The sequence below is a fragment of the Cupressus sempervirens genome, chromosome 3 (genome assembly GCF_028749045.1).
Source record: "Cupressus sempervirens isolate cs-2001-9-10 chromosome 3, ASM2874904v1, whole genome shotgun sequence".
In the NCBI taxonomy this organism is placed as follows: Eukaryota; Viridiplantae; Streptophyta; class Pinopsida; order Cupressales; family Cupressaceae; genus Cupressus; species Cupressus sempervirens.
Window position 1 is genome coordinate 644,957,963 of NC_143120.1, and position 21,583 is coordinate 644,979,545.

The window sequence follows — 21,583 nt, forward strand, 5'->3', positions numbered from 1 at the left end:
ACCTAGAGTGTAGAGGATGAAATCTTTCTCAAAATTTGGATTCATGAGACTAGGGCCTAAGGCTATGGCTACCTTGATCTCTTCAAAACTCTCCTTCCCTTCCCTGGTCTATGAGAAGACCATACCTTTCTTAATCATAGCTGTAAGAGGTTTCACCATGGTAGCAAGATTAGGAATAAACCTTCTTACAAAATTTATTCTACCAAGGAAACTTTGCAGCCCTTTCTTGTGTTTAGGAAGAGGAAGGGCAAGTATTGCCTTTGTTCTTTCTGGATCAATGGTCAGCCCATCCTTAGATACAATGTGTCCCAATAATTTTCCTTGGTTTGTAGCAAAGACACACTTGGCTGGGTTAAGGGAAACCCCAAACTCTCTACATCTTAGAAATACCTGCCTTAGATGATCAAAATGATCTTCTATATCTTTTGAATACATAGTTATATCATCAAGGTATACTAAGACAAACTTGTCAATTAATCTTTTGAAGGCCATCTCCATTGCCTTCTGAAACATGGCACCTGCATTTGTTAGTCCAAATGGCATCTTCCAATAAGCATAGGTGCCCCATTTAGTAGTGAATGCTTTCTTATATCTGTTAGATTCGTTAACCAACACTTGGTTATAACCAGAAAACCTATTAAGAAAAGAGAATCTCCTTGACCCATTGACGTTGGATAAAATTTGCTCCATGGAACGGAGAGGATGGTGATCTTTAAGAGAAGCCTAATTAAGGTCTCTAAAGTCCACGCACAGACTGATTTCTCCATTTTTCTTCCTTACAGGGACAAGGTTAGCTACCCATGATGAGTGTTTGATAGGAAATATTATATTAGCCTCTATCAACTTGGATAGCTCTTTTCTCATTACAGGCTCAATCTTAGGATTCACTGGCCTCTATTTTTGCCTTACTGGCTTGGCCTTATCAACTAAATCTATGGTATGCTAAAACAAACTAAGGTCAAACCCTTTTAAATCATCATATGTCCAAGCAAATACATCATTAAATTCTTTACATAACTGAATGAAGTTTTCTTGCTTAGTTTCAAAACATATCTTCCCCATATTCAGAGATTTTCCATTAGCAATTGTAACTGGAGCATGATCATCCTTTTCTGCAGCTAGATTCATTCCTTTGCCTCTTGTTTGATCATCAGGATCAAAGACACTCTCCAAGGTAATGAGACCCTTGGGCAACTTGTTAGAACTGATGTGAATGATCTGGTCACCATACTGATCTTGCAATCTTGACTGGTTTCTATCTGAGAATTCTGCTTCATTCTACAAGAAACTCACAATTTGCTCATCAGAATCAAACACCTGCCAATGAGTGTTGTTGTCAGTGATGGTAGGCCTCACTACCACCTTTATTTGTTTCTTCCTTTCTTCCTCAAGATTCCTTGGTACATCATAAGCTGCACCTATTGCTGCAAGCCTATCAGCATATTTATTTTCTTTCCTAAGAATGCTCTAAATATTAAATGCATTGAAGCCCTCAAGAAAATCCCAGACTCTGTGTTTGTAAGACTTGAGCAAGCCATTTTTGGTGATATTTTGGTCTCTCACTTGGTTAACTACCAACTCACTATCCCCATATACTTTCAAGGCTTGAATTCCTCTCTTTTGGGCAAGTAAGAGACCTTGAATCAAAGATTCATACTCGGCCACATTATTGGTGCAATTGAATTGGAGCCTAAAAGAGAAGTAGTATCTTATTTGTGCAGGAGAGATCAACATAACACCAGCCCCTGATCCATTTCTATTCCTTGAGCCATCAAAGTACATACTCCATGTTCCATTTACATCATCATTAGTCCCAACAACTTTAGGAACTTGTGCCTCTTTCTCTATTATCCAATATGTACTAAGGCCTATCTCAAGAGTCTCTAACATAGGCTCAAACTGATATGTACTAGCCCATTCATACAAGAAGAAATCAGGAATCTCTGCTATGGAAGTGACAGGCTCATTTACTATGTCATTTTCATCCATCTCTAGAATAGGGGAATTCATGTTGATGGAATTAGGGTTGTAAGATTCAGTTTGATGAAGGGCTTGAGGTTCTACTATAATTGAGGCATTGGCTCCATATCTGGTCTTAAATGACATATATGACCAATCAGTAGATATGAATCCACCAATTTGAGTAGTGAAGTCTCTTGAAAGACAGATAGCAAAATAGGGCTTGACTTCAGCAACAGATATGTCTTGAATCACAGTGCAACCAGGGCATGCATGTAGGGCCATCTCCACATTCCTAAGGATACCCACAGTTTTGACAGTACTACCATCTAATTGTAACACATCCCTAACAATGGGCTCATATTTCATTCCTAAAGCATCAGCAACACACCTAGGCATTACTGAGCTACTAGCCCCTGAATCTATCATGCAATTGTGGACTAATTTGCCCCCTATAATTAGAGAAACATAGAATGGAGGAGGTCTAACCTTTTTATTTGTCTCCACATCTCCTGCTGGTTGTACTAGACTTGTGGCACTCTCCATGGTAGATGACTGATCCTTGGGTTCAATCTTCTCTAATTCTTTTTGCAGCATCCTCTTCTACATTGGTATGGTAGCAACAGCATCCCACATAGAAATATTCACATTGGTCTTCTTTATTTGCTCTACCACTCTAAACGGTGTATTGGGAACTTTGGTAGAAACTTTGGGAGCTACACTTATAAGAGGTTGAGATGGGGCAACATAAGGATCACTTGCATCTTTCTTTCTAGAATCTTGCTTTTGCTGTTGTGAAGTACTTGTTTGTTCATTTGCTGCTTGTACATGAGGTGTAGCACTTGAAGTTGAGGCTTGCTTTGGAGGAGGGGCAACATGTTCCATAGCTCTCTTCTTACTTCTAGTGTTATGAGCAACAGAATCCTGGTTTACATCACAATGCTCCCCAATCTGATGATTCATGAAAGAGAAATCATCACGTCCTTGAATATATGAGGCCTCCTTGGGATGATCCTCCTTGTATGGTTGCTTTGCTGCAGGTTCTTGGTCAGTTAGGGCCAAATAAGATTCTGCCTTCTGGCACATGCAATAGGTATAAGAATAGTTGCAGGAAGGACAGAAATCTTGATCTTAGGCCAAGTTATTTTGAGGGACTATAGCTCTATTCTGATTTGAGCTTGAAGCAAAAGCATGACTATTTTGCCTACCCTGATCAAAAGAGCTATTCCACTGATTAGGAGGCCTACCACCATTTGGAGCCTGATATTGCAATTAGGGGGGCTTGCCACCTTGAGCTTGTTGCCTTTCTAAGGCCACCACTTTGTTACTAATTTTTTGTATCATAGAGAAACTATCCTCTAATCTCTTCCCTTGGTCCTTCAACTCCCTCCCCTATTCTTGCAATTTTTTATCCAGGGTCTTCTCTCTTTTATCTGTATTCAGTACTAGACCTTGGAGCATCTCTTTGAGTTCATCTATCCCATTTGAGGATGTGGAAGTTTGGGGAACTGGAGTAAGGTCTTGTGATGTAGAAGTTGTAGGAAGAGGGGCCATTGCTGGTTGGTGGTTGGGAACATCAGGAAAGAAAGGCATAGGGGGCCTTCGAGCCAACTTTCCTCCTTGTATTAGGATGTTCTCAGCTTTTATGGCTATCTCATAAGCATTAGGCAAGGTATCTCCTCCCATAGTTTGGATTGTAATGGCAATATCACTGTTAAAAGCTCTAAGGTAATGCAAGAAGGCATTACCAGGGGTAGGTTTCACTGTAGTAGGTATCCTATCCCATGTCTTTTGAAATCTATAGTTAAAATCAGTCATACATTCATGGAGAGCCCTTTTTATAGTAGTCAGCTGCTCTAAAAGTGACAGATAGTCACTTTTATCCTCAAAATGTTTGCATAATCTTGCTCCTAGTCCATCCCAATCAGTTATAGAACCATGAGCTAAGCCTCTATACCACTGCAATGCTTTTCATTTTAAAGATGAGGCTAAAAGTTTGACAACAACATCATCCTCTATGATACCATGAATATTACAGACATTTCCTACTTCTTGGATATGCTCTAAAGGGGAGATGGAAGTTTCACCAGTAAAATCAGGTATACTTTTTAGTGCAGATAGTGGTATATCATGTCTTTGGGCTAATAATAGAGGACTTCCACCATTAAAGGTGGCAAAAGCATGAACTCTTGGTTGTGCCATGTAACCAAGTGTCCTATTGATGAGTGTTGATGGAAATCTAGGCTGAGTTCGAATAGTAGGAAGAGTAGAGACAGATCTTACAGGTATATTAACTGTTATCACACCCCTAACTGGTGATAATGAAGTTCTAGTCCTCCTTCTTCTAGGATTTGAAAGAGAAAGCTCTTGATATTGAAATTTACCTCTAGAAGACGCCCTTGTTTCAGCTCTAGGCATGAATCACTGCAACTTTGGCCTAGAACCAAATTTGTTGATGTTCAAAGTCGCCAAGTACTTTGAAGGATCAGCCCCTTAAAGGCTTGAATACTGAAGCCAGTACTACCTCTTCAACATTAATCTCTAAAATTATTTCTTCTTGACACCAGTAGACTTTAAATTTTATTTCAAAAAGAGTCCCACCAGGCATGCCAAAAACTGTTGTCACTTAGGTTTGCACCCTTGTCCAAGGCCTATGCGTGAGGACAACCTAGTGAAACATGGAAACAACCTCCAACCTGTGGGACTTGAACTACGAGGTTGAGTCTCCAGAGAAGATCGGCTTCCTCTTACTATCAGGGTGCACCTATCTACTCTTGGAGAGGAAAACCAATTCTTTGCCCATACATGCGCTACTGAACCAGAATGAAACTAAAGATATACACATCCAGACTTGCTTTAATCAAATAACCACATACAGATCAAAAAACCAAGATGAATGACATAAGAATTTCACTTATATATCATTCACAGGCTAGCAGAGATAGAGTCATGCAGATCATAGATTTCCACAAAACAATGGCACAGGCAAAGAATTCTTGCACTTTAATACCAATGGTTGAAGGAGATAAAAGAGAACTAGACAATCAGAGAGAAGCGTCCCTTTACAAAAACTACAAAATCTACCTTTATAGTTTAGGCATAACTGAGATCTTTTTCCGCTGAAGTGACCCTGCAACTACCTGCCATTAAGTCTTGCAGAGGACAATCATGGAAATCTGAGGAAAATCTGATTTTTGTTGCGACAGGTGTCCTGAGAGGACTGAAAATGGCACCATCGATGTTCTGACTGGGTAGATGGATCAACTGAGATGGTGGAGTGTTCTTCCTCATTCTGCATTCATTTTGGGTAGGTCGAGATTGATCATGAAGATTAGATCGCACAACAAAATAGATCACCTTCATTTTTTGGTTCATGAATCAGCGAGAGGTTAGAGAGTCAACCTAGTTTCACAAGCCAACTGGGCCACATGGGCTAATCACTTCTTTTTGTTCTACCACCTGGGAAGTCCTCTGTGGTTGACCTTTCATTATTGAACTAACCGTGCCACCCTTGAACTGTTATCATTAACTACGACGATTACAAACCTGACCACGACATTAACTGTCGGTCGCTAACCGTCAACCCTGGTCTGCCAGCAAGACACATGTCAGCAAGACGCTATGTCGCTATGGTAAAGATTGCACAACTTCACCATAGCAAGATAGCGCCTTCTCTTGATCTGCCTTGATCTGATGATTGTGAAGACTCGTCATGCTCCGCGCTATCCTTACCTTGGGCCCATCATATCTAGAGCCACCTCAGCAACCGTACCACACTCGCATGACACCTAGTGATATCTGACTAATGTACCTTGGTGCAACATGGGCTCGCTGATCCATGTGGCAAAAGGGCATTATGTCACTATGGTAAAGATCGCACAACTTCACCATAGCGAGATGGCGCCATTCGTTGATCTACCCTTGATCTGACGGGAAGCAAGATATACTGCTCCTCAGTGTATCAATCAATAGAAATCGGCCACGTATCGCTGTCTGTATTTCCTGCGCCTCCAAACTTGGACCCACGAGGACATGTGTCCTCCAAGTGCCATGTTGCTAACATGAAACTCGTGCAGATTATCCATAGTGCGATGGCGCCTACCGTTGATCACTGTAGATCTGATGGTGGAGATCTTAACCTTTTATTGCACTAGTTGCGTTGAAGATCTGGTCCCATGCACTGACTGTATTCTGACCTGGCATACGTGGCTGTTCCCCATTGGACTAATGAAGCACCACCTTGGTCTGACAAGGCACCAACCTGGAGGGTCTGTACTACCTTGACCCTATTGAGGGACACGTGGTGCCCAAGCACTATGTCATTGACATAAAACTCGTGCAGCTTTCCCATAGCACGATGGCGCCCATCGTAGATCAACTTCAATCTAATGATCAGAACCACCTCATACTCTACACATCCTTCCCTCTGAAAATTACTGGGCCCGTGAACCACATGTGCCCTGACTCATACACCTGGCACCTCTCTATTGGCCTTCAAAGCATCAACCTGGCAGATTCTAGTACTGTTTAATCCTGACCACGCCATGTGTCAACCAGGTGCTATGTTGCTAACGGAAAACTCATGAGTTTTTCGTTGGTGCCATGGCACATTACCGCTGATTGAAACTTTTTGGCCCATGAAACTGACCGCCCGTCGCTAGACATTTTCGTCGAGCACTATGTCGCTATGAAGATTTTTTGACCAACACACGATAGCGACATAGTGCCCACGGTGCTGTGGAACCTTTCCAACCTGCCGTGAAACTTTTTTGATCCGCCAAAGAGTCTTGGATGACCTATAAACTGGACCCACCAGACACTTGTCAACAAGGCATGATGTTGCTAACATAAATCTCGCACAACTTCACCATAGCGAGACAGTGCCCTCCGTAGATCTTCCTCAGATCTGATGGCAGAGAACTTGTGGGCCGCAAAATATATCATAAGGTTTAAAACTTTGGTATTTTTTAATATTTCATGGGTATTTGACTATGGATATTTCAAAGGCAGGAAGGGCAATATGAATTATGAATTTTGGCGGGAGAGTTAAAATACAATAGTAATGACTAGAAACTAAAGGGTCTATATGTAATACTTTGAAAATTAATGAAAGCATCGACAAAATTTTGGTGTGAATTTTCTCCTATTGCAAAGACACCTAAGTGAATCTCAAAAATTATCATTAGATTTTTTTGTTCATCTCATTGCATGTTTATTTCCATGTTTGGTGAATTGGATTGTGGTGTAACTATGAGTCATTAAGTTTTGATTGGACTTTGAGATTTAATGGTTTTGGTAGTCTAAGAATTACTATTGTTTTAGGCATATTTCTATTTCCCCTATTTTATAATTACATGTAGGAAGTAAGACCACATAAACAATATTTTAGTTGGATAGACGCATGTAGGATTAAAAGATGGATTTTTAGAGAAAGGTTTATTACTCTCATGATTGTGGAAGTGGTTAAATTGAGAAAATTTAAATCCTGCCTAGATTTTTCATGGTTATGGAAAACTTTAAAATGGCCTCTTCTACACTCTGGTTAACAGCATACCCATTTGAGCGGAATACTCAAACAAATTCATTGCAAATATATCTTAAAGGGAGTTGTACCTTTGAATTCAAGAAGAATCTTTTCATCTTTTGTTCTTCACCTGTTGAGCAAGAGAGTGGAAGGTTTCAGTTAAAGAAGAAGAAGAATGAATAGTTAACCAATATTTTTTGCAACTCTATAGGGGAGATGAATAGTTGTAAGTTGGTTATTTTTCCCTACTAAAAATGGTTCTTCCTCATGAAGCCATAATCTTTGTCCTTCAACCAAACTTGGGTTTTCAAGAAAAACAAGAAGATATTGTAAGACAATTAATACCTTGGCTTGGAGGTTGAGAAGAATTTTTGAAGACTATAGAAGAGTGAGTTAGATCCTGGAAAGGTAAGAAGCCATAGTTGAGAATTGGGAAAGATTGCTCCAGAAAAAGAGGTTAAGGAGGGCTCAACAATAAAAGAACCATAAGATTGGTTTTATTGAAAGTGTTAAAAATGGAAGAAATTTGTTCAATTTGAAGTCTAAGTATACTGGAAGTGTTATAGGAAATGGGGAGATATATTTGAACTTTGAAGAACTTAGAAAGGCTAAGTTCCCATTATATCATCCTAAATTGGAAGCACTTCAATTTATGACCATTTAGCACCTATTTGATATAATTTAATGATAAAATTGCATTTGAGTCTCTCACCTCTCCTCCTCTTAAATGAGATCTTGGTAGGACCTAATAAGTCTTCCTTGGTATTTCTTTTCTGCAATGCAAAACTCAAGCTAGGATCTATTTTCTTAGGTCCTATCCTTTTCTTTCTTGCCAATCAATCCAAACCATTTTCACACTAAAATAGGGTTTCCTCATAATCTAGACCTGATTGCTAGATTTCAAAACTTGTTTTGGGATCACATGACTATTCTAGAGATTTTTTCACCTAGTCATCATGGGTGAATTTCACACCTGATCAATCAGTCTAAAAAAAATTCTCAAATGAGCCATTCAGGGAAAAAATTTGCACTTCATTAGGTCCCATTTTGGGTTTTGACAATTCAAAATCTCTAAGGGTTTGTTTTGGAACCAAGTTTTTGTGCCCAATTAACCTGTGGGAGGAAATTAATCTAAATTCTATGTAAACACCCTCAATTGCTTCATTTGGCATAAGGAGTCATATGTGTGTGGATTATCACACAAGAAAGCATACTTACACTCAAGAAAGTTCAAGCAAGCATTTCTCATGTGGTCAAGTCCTTGTGGACATCCCACTTTTTCTTAGTCCTTTTGCAAGGTGGAAGCAAAGGGAACTTCAAAACATCCTTTAAAGAAAGAGAGCTCTTCATCTTCCTGTTTACATTCAATTCAAGCATTCAAGATTCAATCATGGAGTAGGAAATATGGATCATGAATATGGATTAGGGTACTTTAGCCTTCAAGGCTTGGTATCCTTCCTATGTTATCCTTGGATATGCATTACTATTTCATCCATATTCAAGCACAACATTTCATACTAGGGTTTTAGATCTAAGTATTTGGATCTTTGAATTTGCACATTTAAAGCTCACATACATTACATTTCAAAACAGCTATCCATAGAGGTGGAAACCACCAAAATGGGGGTTGACTAAGAAAAAACACTATATAGCCACCCAACACCCCTCAATTTCATATATCATTAGAGCTCAAAATAGAAAAGAAGTTGTAGATAAAAGTACCCTCTTTATTGTTTAGTAGAATTGTGAAATCAAAATTAGTTTTGGAAAGCATCAATCAAGGGTGAATTTCACCCCTGAAGCATAATTTTGTCCCTGGTCCAGAATTTCACCCATGATCTAGAATTTTACCCCTAATGCAAAATTTCACCCCTAATGCATAATTTTTCCCCTAATGTAAAATTTCACCCCTAAAATATGGTCAAAATATTTATAGGTCTTGTTTGTCTTACAATTTTAGGACTAGATCCAGATTTATTCACTCCTAATAGTAGTGCAACACATAGAAATTAAGGTTCAAGAGTTTTAAGATAAGTACCCATTTTCCCTCCTTTCTCAATTCAGCATTTTTATTTTAGAATTTTTCTATCTTGCACTTTTATTTTCTATATCTAGAAGCGTTTACCCTTAGATCTCAAGGGCAAGTGATATTCTTTCCCTTCCTTCATAGTTATTGGATCTTAGTTTGCATTGATTCTCCTTTATCCCTTGGATTGCATTAACCTACTAAAATCTAACACCTTTCAGGGTTGGCTTGAAAGAATATTTTTCCTTGGACTCCATCCCTTTTGAGATATGTATGGTTATATGATTAACATAGAGTTAGTCTCCTTGATTTACATTTCCTCTGACACATTTTTGGTGAACCTGAACTATGGCATCTTCACTTTTGATATTGGTGTTAGATCTCATATTGCATGTTCTTTTGCATATCTTTATATTAAAAATATAAAAGATTTTTTGCATTCCATTATTTTTTATTCAAAATGTATGATTTATTTCATGAGTGCACTAATAATGGTTTTATAAATTAATTAGATTGTAAAGTGGATGTGTCGGATGTGGCATTGCATGATGTACCTTCTCAACCTTCTCAAACTTCTTCTACCACTCTTTATGATAAGTTGTGTGCATGGTTGAATTTTTACAACTATTTGTTCTATTGATTCACCTCATGTACATTATTCAAAGCCTTTGATGACTGTTAAGGGTTGTCCTAAACTAACTATTAAGGTTAAACCTATGAATCCTTTGAACTATTTCACTAATCAAGATTTTGTGGCCCACACTTATTGTACTTGGAATAATCCTCAATCTATTGTTCTTTCTTCTTTGCTACATTCTCAACTTGTGCTTCCTCAAGTACCTTGATTACCAAATACTTCCTTCAAGGAGTATGATCTACTGGAGTATGATCTAGTGGTGTAATTGCATGCTACTCTTTCATTTCTCTCTATGAATTATTAGAAACTTTACCTACTTATCATGAGGCTTTACAAAAGCCTTGATCAACTCTTCTAGTTCCATCACCTAATCCAAATACCATCACTTTCTTTTTGGATTGTATGTATGTCATGCCATTTGTGTCTTCTATTATTTTCACTAAAAAATATCCTCTTCCTATAGAGATTCAAAACATATATGATGCTCTTATGGTTATTGTGTCTATTAATCAAACACCATACCTTGCACCTTCACTAATAATGGCTCAGGCTTGACTTTCTATAGCATTAACATGTTAAAATCTATACAAGCTAATATTTCAACTAGTCAGCCTAATTATGTGTCTATTTGTAGATTTAACAACATTGCTAAATATATTTTGGGAATTATAACATTGTCTATCAAGCTTGGTCATGTTATCTTAGAGATCTCTATGCATGTCATGCCCAGTTTGTTGAACTATAACTTGCTCTGAGAAATAACTTAGCATCATTTTATGCATGATTTTCCTTCTATACTTCATCATAAGGTGTATTTTTTTTCACAATAATCTCATGTATACTTTGCATGTGGATGACAAACCTAATCCTTGCTTGAATGTTGAATATGCTCAAAATTCTTCTATACAATATTTTGCAAAAATTAAAACTAATGAAAAATCATATAAAAATGAAAACCCTTCTTCTTCTCTTTCTAAGAATGATTGGGACACTTTGGATTTGAATCCTATGTATATTAGATAATATAAGGTATCAGATTTATCATTATGAAAAAAAAAAGATGAGCCTAAAATGAAAGCATTGTCTCCTTTGTGTCTTCTTCTACTAAAGAGACCATGGAAAATATAAGCCTGAATGTTATGATATAAAAACATATGAAGCATCATTGAATTCTTAAAAAATGGATATCTATTCTGGTATTAGATATATTGTTGAAGAAATATGGATTTAATGGAAAAGGTTCTAGAAAATATGAACAAGGAGTTAGGATTCAATCCTTAAAAATAACCTTTGTTGCCTTCTTTACACGTTAATTACACTTGTAGTAGATCTCTTAAGTTGATTAACCTTGATTTATTGGATTTTGAGAAAAGGACTAAAATGGGCTTCTTTGTAGATGATGAAGCTCTGATGGATTTTCTAGGATTTTATGATAATCTTCCTTCTATTCATCATAAAAATCAAAGATTGTAATTGTTAAACATTGATGGTTACTTAGGAGAAGATACAAATTACTAAAATACATATGATGAGAATATTCCTCTTAAAGATCCTATAAAAAGCAATTTGCTAATAACAAAATTGTTGATGTTTAGATGGACTCTATGGATTTGAAAAAGGTGATTAAAATTAGATAGTGCTTGACTCTTGCTAAACAAAAATAATTGAGTGACATGTTAAAAGAGATTCACGATTATTTTGCATGTTCCTATGCTGATATGTTTGGAATTGATCCTCAGATTGTCACACATAACATTGTTCTTGAACTTAATGCTAATCCTATTAAACAAAAAATTCAAAATATGAATCCAAGTATTACTCTTCTAGTTAAAGCCAAAATAGAGAAAATTACTAGATGTTGGTTTTGTTCGTTATTGACTATTCTCCTTGGATATCCAACATTGTTGTTGTCTCTAAGGGAGAATATAAGATTTTTATATGAACTAACTTTAAAGATTTCAGGAAAGCTTCTTTGAAAGATGATTTCCACTCTCCTAACATTGACATGATAGTGGATTCAACCGTTGGACATTCTTTTCCATCTTTTATGGATAGATTCTTTGGTTATAATCAAATTTTTATTCCTCTTGAAGATCAATATAAGACTACATTTATAACACCTTGGGGAACCTTTTGTTGGGTTATGATTCTTTTTGGATTAAATAATGCGGGTGCAACTTATCAATGTGCTATGACTCTAATATTTCATGACTACATACACAAGATCATTGAAGATTATGTTGATGACATTCTTGCTAAATCACTAACATGTGATAAACATGTGGTTATCTTATGAAATATTTTTAATGGCTATGAAGTTATAACATGAGATTAAATCCTTGTAAGTGTACTTTTGGGGTTGACACTAGAAATTTATTGGGATTTATAATTTCTAATTATGGTATTGAAGTTGATAATGAAAAAATAGAGGCTATTGTTAATATGCCTCTACTAGGAATTATATCACAACTTCACAATGTATAAGGGAAGATACAAGCTATTCGAAGATTTATTTCAAATATGGTTGATAGAAATATTCCATTCACATCCTTGCTCAAGAAAGATTCTATTTTTTCTTAGAATGATGAATTTCAACAAGAATTTCAGAAATTTATAGATTATCTCACTAATCCTCCTATTTTGAAGCCTACACAACCTGATAAGCCTTTTTATCTGTATACATCATCTTCTTTGAAAGTGTTAAGTGTGATTTTGGTTCAATGTTATGATAATGGTAAAGAACATTTAGTCTATTACATTAGTCATAATTTGATTGATTATGAAACACAACATATAAAAATTGAGAAATATTGTTTGGCATTAATTTTTGTATGTCAAAAACTCAACATTATCTCCTTAATGCGGGAGTCAATGTGATGGTGAAATTTGATCCTTTAAAGAATCTATTTACTAAGAAAAATTTATTTGTGAGATTGGTGAAATGGGTTATGATTTGGATAAAAATTTATTTTAAGTTTATATCTCACAAATATAGTAAAGGTTAGGCCTTAACTGATCATTTAGCTGAGGCTCCTTCTTCAAAAATAGCTAACACTTTGATTGAGTTTAGTGATGCAGAAATATTATCTATGGATAAGGATAAAGCTTGGAAAATTTATTTTGATGGTTCTAGATCTAAAATTGGTGTTGGGGTAGGTGTGATACTTCTTCCACCTTCTAAAATGTTGATTCCTCTTTCATATAAACTAAATTTTTTGTGTACAAACAATATTGTGGATATGAACCCCTTATTGTTTGACTATGAGCAAATTTATCCCTTCAAATTATCAAATTGATTATCTTAGGTGATTCTCAATTGATCATGCAAAAAATAAAAGGTCTATACCAAGATAAGAATGACAATATGACAAATTATCATGAACTAGCTTTGGATTTACTAAATAGATCTTATCCTATGATATTAGGTTAGTACCTCGCAAAGATAATAGGCATGTTGATGTTATGGCTAGCTCGACATCTCTTTTATGCCTTGATGATAACAAGGATTTAAATTCACTACTAATACTCTCTTAGAACCTACTAATTCTAGTTTTGAGACTGCAATAAATGTTATACATTGAGTCTCAATGAATGGTTTGCCAACATCTTCCATTATTTTAAGGATGGAACTTTTCCAAAATTAGCTACTTGAAACTCTTATTCTTGTATTAGGAAATTGGTTGTTTGATATATTATCTTGGTTAATACTCTATACAAAATATCTTAAGATGGCCATTTGCTAAGATGTCTTGGACATGTTGAAATACCAATCGCTTTACAAGAAGCTCATGTTGGATCTTGTGGTGGACATTTTGGTGAAAATTCATTAACTAACTAGTTATTATGAATGTGATATTATTGGTATACAATAGAAAGAGATTTTTTGCCTTTGTCAAGAAATGTCTGCAGTGTTAGCAACATGGTAATCTTATTCATGCTTCTACTACTTCTCTTCAAACTTAATAGGCATCTTGGTCTTTTAGTGTTTGAGGTCTCTATCTCATTGGCATGATATCTCTTCATTCATTACAAGGACATACTTATATCCTAACTGCTACAGATTACTTCATTAAGAGGGTTAAAGTTGATCCACTTTGATCTACTACAACAAAAACTATTTGTGATTTCATTCTTTAGAATATTATCTCACAATTTGGTGTTCCTTCTACAATTATTTTTGATAATGGGACATCTTTTAAAATAATTCAAGAAGATTATGGAGAAATATTGTATTCATAAATGACTTTCTACACCTTGCTATCCTCAATCTAAAGATTAAGAAGAAGCATCTAACAAATTCATTGAGCAAATCTTTTGAAAAATAGTGAATAAATATGGAAAAGATTGGCATACACAACTCACATATGCTTTATCGGCTTAGAGGACAAGAGTTTGTACTATTATTGGTACTTATCCCTAGAACTTGGTGTATGGTGTAGACACTATTATGCCATTAGAATTAGAAATTCCTTCTCTTCAAGTCTCTTTCCATGGAATTATTGATTGTGCACCTTTAGACAACAACATTTATAGGAATTGGAAATATTAGATGAACAATGAATCAATGCATTGGAAAATTTAAGAGCTTATCAAAAAATATTTCAAAAGCTATAATAATAAATTACTTGAACACTCATTTAATGTGGGTGATCTTGTTATTTATGAAAATCAACAAAATTTTAATGCTTTGCTAGATAAAAAGAGAAAATTTAGTCCTAATTGGTTAGGTCTTTTTGTGATTATTGAAGTATATGGCTTTGGTGCTTATAAGATTATAGATATGGATGGTGTTCCTCTTAACGAACCTATTAATATTGCTCATCTTCATTGTTATTATGTCTAATCAATATTCCTCACTATACTTATGTTTCTCCTAATAGAATGATCATTATGTTTTATTAGTGTGTAATATCTAGAATCCCAAGATATTACTTTAGAAACATTTGCATTTTCTTCAATTTTTGTTATTTTTATGCAATTTAGTATAAAAATTAATCATATAAATAACAATTCCATTTATATATAATTAAAATTTGGTATACATGGAAGGCATTATGCAAAATATGTCTTTACATATATCATTTATCTATCAGTCTATCTCAGTGCTCCATGGGTGATGACTCCACAATCTCTCTCTTCTTTAGTGTGAAGAGGGTGGACTCTAGGATGTAGTGCTCTAGGTATGGCTCCTAGAGGAGCTATGCTTCATCATGCACTCTCATGCACTCTCATATCACTCATAGCTTAGTCTCTAGCTCTATTATGCAGCACTAAAGTATTTGCTCATTATCTTGTCTCAATATCAGTTCTAGAGCAATAGATGCAAAGATATCAACATGTCTGCTTGGATCTCTCTATGCTTTGACCTCATGATGGTGAGTGGAAGGTACTCTCAAAGCTATATTTAGGTCCTTCAAGACCTCACCTAAAAAGCTCCTCCACTCCCTCTTTGCCTCTACAATCATAGAATCATATCACTATTATGCTTTATTTATTTCAACTCAAATTTTAGTTCTATAAATCAAACCTTACCTACCATCCCCTTAGAGTGATCTATCTCTCTCACTAGTGCTAATAGTGGGGGCATGGATTGACTTTTCTCTCTATGCTCACATTGACTATGTCATGGGAGTATGACTTTGGGATTGTAAATCATGATTATAATGGTAGAGAATGCACTATAAAAACAAGATCCTCATCCATGACATGAGCTAGTGGGGGAATCTCCTCTGTTCTCTCCTCAACAACAACCTCCTATACTAGTGGCTCCTCTCTCTCATCTACTCTATAATTTGGCTCATGGATCTCATCATCTCTTATCTCTAGCACTAGGGGATCCTTCTCCTCTATCTCCCCACCCTCTCCTATATCCTCATCCTCATCTCTAGCAGCTCCTCAAAGAGTCTTGTGAATGGGACCAAGATCTCCTATGGGGTAGTCTCATGGGAAGATGGATCTCACTCCATCTCTAACCTAGTAGTCAATGTACTCCTCTATGCAGATTCATATAGGTTTTTTGGGGTAGGTACATCCTCTCCATCCTCTTAATCATTGGAGGAGAAATCTACTATTGTAGGTCATCTATTAGTTCTAGGTCTCTAAATATATATCTAAGCATGGGCATATCATGGAACTGCTCTCATTACACCTTATTTTAAGCCAAACTAACTTAGTACTTATTTATAGTAGTATTTCATGATCACATGACTTTGTCATCCCTCTAGGAATCTCCTACTCTATGAAAATCTCATCAAGTGTGTTGTTGTGTAGTCTCGAGCCACCTTGTCATCAAGACATATGGTATCTATGCTATCTCATCACTATTTATGCAATCAAATCTCACTCTCCAATACAATACATCTTTGAACTACCAAAATCCAACTAGGGGATATGCATACCCTCTTAGTAGAGTGTGATCTAGTGCAACAGGGACTCCTATTGGCCCACTACATGTAAAATACTCAAAAACCCATACTTGTAAGCATGAACATAGTGTCAAGTTATTTCTCTGGTACCCAATTGTCCTTCAATTACTTCATTGGCTGACTTCCACAAGCCAACCTTGGTGTCATGTCTAGCCTCTCCAAGATCCACCAAGTGTAGAGTGAAATCATTTGTAGTCATATCTTCCATTCATCCATCCTTGGTGGGCTTCACAATCTCCATTGTTAGGTGCCCAGTTTTAGGATCTTGTCCAAGGATAAACAAGGTCTTTTGCTTCTTGACCTTACTCAAAGTAGACTTAGAGCGAACTGTAAGAGATAAGGCATCCTTATTTGGAGCACATTCATCCTTCCTCTTTCTCTTCTTCTCCAAAGTGTCCTCCAACTAGGAATTTGTGCCTATCACCTTGGAGGCTGTCACAAGGGAGTCTATGCTAAACATATTCTTGATTGGAGTAATTATCATCCTAGTTGAAGAGAAGGGGTTCTCTAGGACCTAAGAAATGAGCTTGGAAGAGCTCTAGCCTTTCTCCACCTCTGAGGTTTTCTTAGTTGCCTCATTAGATTCAGTAGATTCACTGCTACTATTCTTTCCATCTCCCAAACTCACTATCTGCACTAGGGAGCTACTTGGTTGTAGAAGTGTAGTACTTACTTGTGGAACTAGACTATGATGAAGTGAGAGAACTGGAGTGAGATGAGGAGAGGAAATTAGGGTGATGGCACTATCTTTTGGATCCTTCATCTTCTTCTTCTCATCCTTAGTTTGGGTTCTAATGACTAGGAGGGAGCCATCATGGCAAGTCTTAGCTATAGGGATGTTCTTATCTAGAGGTTCATCGCTTCTCGCTAATGGTTGAGCTAGTCCTTGAGTGATGGCCGAGGTTACACCTATTGTGCCACCTTAAGAGGAGCAAGGAGCTAAAGCTGCTAGAGAAGCTTGAGCTAATGTGCTTTTACTTCTACTCCTCTTTGTAGTAGTTGATTGGACCCACTTTCCAGTTCTTTTGATGATTCAGGCCATCATGATATCTAAGTCTTCCTCAGCATCCTCATAAGGCTTTGAATTGATAGGAGTGTCTCTTAACTTAGTCAGATTTTTCTTACTCTACATATGTTGCCCATCATCCTCTAATCCTTCAACATCAAGATTGATATTATATGTTTTTATTTGCTCCACTTTGAGCCTAGTGAAAGCATGATCTCGACTTTCAAATTTATCTTTACAATCTACCCAATAATCTTCAATAGTGGTAATGTGTTTGATCACACTCTCAATCTGCAACACCTCTCTATCATATCCATTTGAATCAAACATAGGTCTTAGGACCTCGTACATCTCCAATTTTTACTTCATCTTGAACACTTTAAGCATATTATTTGCATTAGATTGAGACTCACAACTAAAAGCTCCTACTTTCATAGGGAACTCATATCCCTTCTTTTGCAGGATCCTACTCAACATGTTCACTTGGATTTCCTACCTCATGGTCTTGATTAGTATAATCATGTCACTTGAATATCTAGGCAAATTTAAGGGGAATCCATCAAAAGCTACAAGGCGCAAACACGAGAAAGATGAGAACTAGATAAAATAGCTTCCAAACTGGCCAATAGCTTCCATTGCTTTTGGACTAAATCTCCTCTTTGGGCATCCATAGAGCTCCCTCAAATTCTCATAGTGAATGCATCATTAACTTTGACATACTCTACATAACTATTTTGCAATTATAAACAAGGGTAAAACTCATAAGACTTCACATCATTAGGAAACTCTTCTACTCTTGGGAGTCATGGCCATAATTGTAGAGAAGCTAGCATATAAATGAGAAAGGAGGACATATAGAAGGTGTTGTAGAATTTCATAGCATAGAGAGCATTGGACAAAGTCTGACTTACCTTGTGATCCCAATGAATATATTGAGTACCAAAGCATATAACTTGCACTAAAAGAAAATATTGCTCAATAAATTTTAAAGCCTCTACTTCACCTCTTGCTATGTGCAACAAGACTAGGATGTCAACAATCTTAAGTTTGAGATTAGTACCAAATAGATTTTTGGGGACCTTACTCTTGGCGCTCCATGGCTTTTGAAACTAGGACTACATAATCTCCTTCCTCTAGACCATCTTCTTAGCGAAGAACTTAGAAATTGCTCCTCCCACTATAAAATTTGAAAACTCTTCTTGTTCTAGAACTCGAAGGCAATTCACCACAGTTTTCCTATCAATGGAGATCAACACCATATCATCCGGTAAAAAAAAATTTTGGTATTAGGATTGTAGTGATTTATGCATTCATCAATCAATTCTAGAGCTTGGACTACCACTAAAAACCAGCTGCTTGCACTAGCCCACATCCTCAAAGCTTCTCAGTTATGGGATGAATCAGCTCCAATGTCAGCCTCCTTTGAAAATCTTGCATATCATAAAAATGAAGTGAAGTATACATGAAATTCTACAATGTGGACTTGATTCCATTCAACCCATCAAAACCCACAAACCTAGTTGCCATTTTGCTTGAAAATGAAATGAGTTGAAATTTTGAATCTAGAAGAAGAATAGGATATTGAATTCACAATTATAAGCTATTTGAAAAAGTTGTGCAATTTAACAAAATAATAGTTCAAGAAAAAGTGGTAGTTTGAATAACTGTTATGTTTCCATCTATATAGGAGTCTCAATTCATCCATTGATCTTTAGGATTTGCACCACACAAATGAATTAAAGGATGATTCCATTGAAACAATAAATGCAGGAGCTCTAACAGATATTTTGGTGTCTTTTCACTATTTTTGTTATCCCAACAGTAACTTTCCATTCTTTCATACTTACTTTCTTGTTTCCCATTAATTTTTGGGAAATTATGAGCAGAGTACCCCATAAGGAAATATCTGCCTAATCAAATTCTGCTCAGTATACCTTTCCCAAAATGATTATATTTTTTTCATTATCATCTTAAGATGTGTTGTGTACAATTTGTGGGTCCAATCCACTTACAAAGTTTATTTTCTTTTGGATGTGGAAAATCATCCTCATGGGTTGAAAACCTGCTGAGAACAAGACGATTTTCATTTCTCCGTCCAAGCTTTCTTTTAAACTTTATCCTTTGAGTTAATATTTCCTTTGGGTTTAAAGAAGTTTTAAAGGATTGAAAAAGTCAAAAGGGACCCACTTCCTTATTTCTTTTCCTTTACAATTGCCTTTGGTAGAAAACAGACTTCATGGGTTGATAACCCGTCAAGGAGAAGTTAGTTTTGAGTTTTTCACGTAAGATGATTCTAAGCATTGTGATGAATCATGAATGTTCCCAAGGTAGTATATTGTAGTGAAAATAGGAATTTTTCATAAGATATCTCAGTATTTTCTTACATGGATCCATAAGCATCATTTGTTGCTCTTCGCAAGAAATCGCCTTCATGGGTTGAAAACCCCCTGAGGAGAAGGCGATGCTCAATTTTTCACAAGCTTCTTCTTTTCATTGAAAATATGATAATCTACAAGCAAACTCAATTTTGTGAATAATTTTTTAATGTTTCAATAATCTCATTCAAATTAGGTACTAAGCTACCCGTAAGACTCACAACATAAAGGAAAACCATCCAGCTATGAAATGTGGGGGAAGGGAAAGATGAAGAACCTGATGAAGAATCTTTGCACCTAAGGGAACTTAAAACTAGACTCAAACTTACCTAGGCTTAATTGAGACACAAAATTCTCCACTTTTACAAAATGGTTACAGGGTGAAAAGTGAGGCAACAAGAGTAACAATAATTTCTCTGGTGGAAAGATGAAAGGAACAAGTATCCTCATCCCACCACTCTATCAATGCTAGCATCATCCCTTGGTGAAATCTCAAGTATGGGATCTATTTTTCCTACTAGAGGCCTTCCTCCCTTAGCAATCTGCATGTCCTCCATACTCATTTTTTGCACACTATCCTATATAAACAATATTGCATGTGACATTCAATACTCTTGTAGGGACACTAGATCCTTCTTAGCACATCAAATTCAACAAAAATGTCATTCTAAGAGTTAGTCTAATCATTTTGGATAGGGTTTACTTTCCCTTTATCAACACTGTCTTTTCTTGAATTAGGGTCCACATTACCTAATCAAGGTCAACCTTTCATAATTTAGGGTTAAGCATTCCTCATTAGGATCAAACTTTCTTAATTCAGGATTGATATTCCTCATCATGGTCAACATTCCCTAAATCAAGGTCAAATTTTCTCATTAGGGTTGACTTGATTAGTCAAGGTCAACTTTTTTTTTCCAAAATGCACATTAGACTCACCAAAAAGCTCAAAATCTACATCAAAACACTCAAAAATTAAACTACACTATAACTTACCTTAGGAAGTGAATCCTCAGCAGCAACGATTTCTCTCAAGATCTCTATCCTTATGGGATCAAGATCCTCCATCATTAGCACTTCTCTACTTCTTCAAATGTAAAAGGTTAAAAATGAATTGTAAAAATCTTATTTATATAGTGTTTTTTAACATAAAAGAAGGGTTATAATTAGGGTTTCCTTCTATGAATTTAGAATAGGCATCTACTCTTTCTATCATATCTTGCACTAGATAACTCCAATTTTCTCACTACTAGAAGCATTGGATAGTGATTCAATTATATTACCTTTAAATTTGGTTGATAGACATTTTGATAAATTCTTCACTATTTTTGAAGGAATTCTTCATTAATCTACACTATCAATTCCTAGGGTTAGCTATCTCACCCTATTTCACCTTTCCTAAATGAGATAGTCAAAACAAGGGGCACATATGAGTTTATGAACCTCATGGAATCATCCTTAATAAGATATAGGTGATTTTTCATTTTTACTAATATGTGTTCTGTGGGATGTGAGAATTAACACTTTCTTGTAGGATCATGGCTCTAGGACTTTGTTATATCTTTTTTCTCTAAAAAGTTCTTCTTTACTTTAGGTTGCATATTCATGAAGTGACATAGCTAGCTAAAGTGGAG